Source organism: Amblyomma americanum, chromosome 11 (assembly GCF_052857255.1).
Source record: "Amblyomma americanum isolate KBUSLIRL-KWMA chromosome 11, ASM5285725v1, whole genome shotgun sequence".
Lineage (NCBI taxonomy): Eukaryota > Metazoa > Arthropoda > Arachnida > Ixodida > Ixodidae > Amblyomma > Amblyomma americanum.
Genome location: NC_135507.1, coordinates 83,723,199 through 83,727,668, shown reverse-complemented (window position 1 = coordinate 83,727,668; position 4,470 = coordinate 83,723,199). Strand labels below are relative to the sequence as shown.

Below are 4,470 nucleotides of genomic sequence, written 5' to 3'. Positions count from 1 at the left end.
CCGACCGCGGCGGCTGCGTTTTTATGGAGGAAAAACGCTAAGGCGCCCGTGTGCTGTGCGATGTCAGTGCACGTTAAAGATCCCCAGGTGGTCGAAATTATTCCGGAGCCCTCCACTACGGCACCTATTCTTCCTTTCTTCTTTCACTCCCTCCTTTATCCCTTCCCTTACGGCGCGGTTCAGGTGTCCAAAGATATATGAGACAGATACTGCGCCATTTCCTTTCCCCAAAAACCAATTATTATTAAAGCTTTACTTCTCTCACTCTCTCCTTTATCCCTTCCCTTACGGCGCGGTTCAGGTGTCTGCCGAGAAGTGAGGAAGATACTGCGCCATTTCCTTTCCCCAACAATCAGTTTACCAAACCTTTACTAGCCTCGTCGAGCCAACGTCACTGGCGTGGTACACACCTTCAAGTGGAGTGGTGGTGGTATGTGAGCCACGTGACGCACCACGTGACTCTCGTTCACTTTCAGGGAGACGGCGCCGCTCTCGCATGCAAATCGCACTGCCGCCACGCAGTTTCTCGCTATGGATGGAGCGAGTGGGTCGGGACCATCTACGCCGCCCGGACGGTCTCATAGACGATGGGCTGAGTCTGGCCATCCGGCTGACGTTGCCAATCAAGCTATGTATTTAGCTAGAGGTAAGTAAGCTAAACGTACCAAGCTAGCAGCAGAGACCGACCAAGAACGGGAGCGTTGACTGGCACAACGGCGGTTGAAGGATGCCGAAAGGCAGCAGCGAAGAGCTTTGGAGGCAGCCGCTGCAGCTTCTCCCTCCGCCACGACTCCGGCTTCGGCGACGGACGAAGAGGTTGAGTCTTACCTGTCTTAGAATATGAATAATAATAATAATAATAATTGGTTTTGGGGGAAAGGAAATGGCGCAGTATCTGTCTCTCATACTTGTGGAGTCTTACCTGGCTTAGAATAATAATAATAATAATAATAATTGGTTTTGGGGGAAAGTATATGGCGCAGTATCTATCTAACATATCGATTGACACCTGAACAGAACAATAAGGGAAGGGTTAAAGGAGGGAGTGAAAGAAGAAAGAGAAAGATGTGCCGCAGTGGAGGGCTCCGGAATAATTTCGACCGCCTGGGGATGTTTAACGTGCGCTGACATCGCACAGCACACGAGGGGGCCGAGAAGAGACTCGGGAGCGGTCGCATACCGCGTCGGCTCCGTGACAGATCGCAATCAATTGCGATACACCAACTTTTCCCCCAGCAAGCCTGGTATCATCGTCAGGAACCTCAGCGGCACCCGTCTACACCACGTTTGTTAAGGTGGGGCCAATTTTTGACCACTTTTCGGTCATTTGAAGCTTTCGTCACGCCGCGGTGGTGCTAAGCCTAACGGCGCCGGGGCCTGCGATGGCCCCGGTCGGGGATCCCTCGGCTCTGGCGGCTCCAAATCAAGTCACCGGATACGACCCGCAGTCCTTGCAGATCGTAACAATGGATACCCATCAATCCGAGGATACGACTCAAGGCGAGAATCCTCTACCAACCGAGGACGATTATACCTCCAAGATATGGTCCGCGTCTGGCGCGGAAAGGAGAACGCGGCGGCGGCATCGAGGGACGCTGGTGCTGGTGCCACCCAGCAACAGGCGCCGGCTAGCTCTGCGCATACGCAGGGCGGGAGTGCGCTGAACGCAGCCTCGAAGATCTCCAAGCAACTCCGGTGGCGGCCGCAGAACACGCCGCGCATTGAAAAAGATGACATCGTCGTGGTGCTGAAACCAAGAAACACGGTCGACCTCAAGGCAACTTTTGGTCCTTTACGAGCCGGTGCTGCAGTCCGCAGCATCCTCGGGGACGACGCAAATGCTGGACTTGAGGTGTGGCCCGTTTGGGACCAAAGCGTCCTTGTATGTGCACTGAAATCTGTCGACGCCGCGGAAAAGCTACTCCGGGATATTGTGCTGCCGGTAGGAGAACGCGGGCTACCGTTCCGGGGACACCCTAAACTCTCCGGTGCGTTCTGTCGAGGCGTCGTGACTGTTTCGCCAGACGAAACGTCTGAAAGCGCTAAACGAAAACTCAGTGCGGAACAAAATGTGGTGTCTGTGCGCAAGCTAGGGGGAACCCCGGTTGCGGTGATCACCTTCGCGGGGACCAAGGTGCCACGGACGGTGTTGTACAGCTACGAACGGCTCCCTGTTCGCCTGTACAAGAAAACAGTGCCAGCATGCCACCGCTGTGGCACAGTGGGCCATCGGGCCGATGCGTGCCCGCGACCGCAGCCGGGCCGCTGCAAACGCTGCGGAGTCCAGGTTCCCGATGCCACTCCTGACGGCCCGGCAGAACATGACTGTTCCGAGCTGCCTCATCTGCGGAGGCGGCCACCCTACCGGAGCTCCTGGCTGTGCCGGGCGGTTCCGGAAAGCCATCAAACCGAGCTCCCCATCCGGATCCAAACCGAAGACAAAGACGGGGCCCAAGCAGGCTCCTCCGCCCAAGGCCAAGAAAGCGCCAGCCGATCAGGAAACCAAGGCCAAACCCGGCACATCGAAACCTGTCAAGTCCGCGACCCAGGCGGTGCCCCCGGTCCTCAACGCCAGGGACTTCCCGCCCTTGGCACCCGTCCAACCACAGGTGAGCAGTTGCAGTAGGGCAGTCTCCGGGCCCCCTACCCGTCCCTCCCCTACCGAAACCGCCCTACAGCAGCAGGTAGAAGAGCTCAGGCGCCAGAACCAAATTCTAGCGCGCAAAATTCAAGAATTAGAGGCCAAACAGGCCGGGTCATCCGAACCAATGCAAGAAGCTGAGCCAGATGACGAGGATGACGGATCATCCGTAACATCTTGCCTCACTAGCGTCTCGCGGCAGTGCGGGGACGCGGTAGTTGGATCTGCTGGTCGCGTCGCCGGCCTAGAGGCACTGCAGCGCCAAACCGAGCAACTGGAGGAGCAAGTGGCGGCCCTCCCGAATCAAATCATGTCAGCAGTCCGCGAGTCCTTCCAGGACATGTTCAAGGCAGCTTTAACGCAAGCACTTCCCGACCTTATGGCCCAGGTCACTGACTCGGTCCTTAAAGCCGTGCAGCCCTGGGTCAGCACCCAAATTAAGAACGCCACTAGCTGCGAATCCCCTCCCCTCAAACGTAAGACAGCCTCCCGCCAGGCAGCGGAGGAACATGGTTCAGGCTCTGCAGCTGGTGGGTCGGTGCGGCCAATCGCTGGGGTTGCGCTGGCTCCCGGCCAGAGCTAGTCCGCTCGCCCGTAAATAAATAGAACAAAATGGCTAGCAGATCTAATAGGAATGATAAAAACCTTGAAAAATTCCAGATCATCCAATGGAACTGCAGGGGTTTCAGAGCTTGGAAAAAACGGTCACACCTCCAGCTCTACCTGCAGTCCCTAGGAGACATGCCGGCACTCATTGCCCGGCAGGAGCCCGGCATAGACGCTAAATTATCAGGCTACAGCACCTTTCAGCGGGGCGCCTCTACGTGCATCTTGGTGAATAAAGCTTACACCGTGGTTCAGGCCGACTTAGACTTGAGTACCGAGCAAGAATATACAATGGTGCGGGTACTGCCTCTCAGACGCCGCGACCCGTCAATACATATCCTCAACATATACTGCCCTCCGCATAAGCCGCGCGTAAATTTTTATGAAATCTTCCTTCGCGCGATAAAAATGGCAGCCACAGAGCCTCTAGTGATCGTTGCAGACTTCAATGCTTCCAGCCTTCATTGGGGCTACCACTTCGAACAGGCAAGAGGACGTAAGCTGGCGGAGCTCATCTCCACCCTCAGCCTCACGTTGCTCACGGACCCGGCGTATCCCACCCGAGTGGGGAATTCGGTAACCCGCGACACGTGTCCCGACCTTTCTCTCGTTAAAAATGCTAGAGCGGCTGCTTGGGAGAACTTGGGAGATTCTCTAGGCAGCGATCACCTCCTTCTCCGGATTACACTCATGGCGAAGGCAGCGCGCCAAAAATGGGGTCAGGCCAAGCTAACCGATTGGCACAAATTCCGAAATCACACTATCCCTCCCGTACTATTTTCCGGCGGCTACGCGGAGTGGGCTAGCCACATATACAACATTCAGAAACAACACGTCACAACAGTACAAACCACCGAAGAGATCCCCGCAGTGGACACCCACCTCCTGCATTTGTGGGAGGCACGCCGGACGGTGGAAAAAGCAGAAAACTAATCGCAAATTACGCGACCGCATAGCTAAACTCACAGAGCAGGCTGCAGCGTATGCTGCCGAACTCTCAGATTCAAATTGGATAGCACGCTGCGACGCCGCAGCTCATCAGATGAGCTCGAAGGGGACGTGGCGCCTCTTTCGCAGTCTAATCGACCCCTCCCAAACGAGAGGGGAGACGCAAAAGCAGCTCCGGCGGGCTCTGCAAGGGTATCAAGGTACGACGCAACTTGCGGACGCTCTGTGCGACAGATATCTCTGTCGTACGGAGGACCCGCCTGGGCCTGAGTACA

General features: G+C 56.2%; 1 pseudogene; it reads left to right on the top strand.

Annotated features, from left to right (window-relative positions):
- The first annotated feature begins 1,382 nt into the window (after positions 1-1,382).
- On the top strand, positions 1,383-3,224 carry LOC144109763 (uncharacterized; annotated as a pseudogene).
- Positions 3,225-4,470: the final 1,246 nt, after the last annotated feature.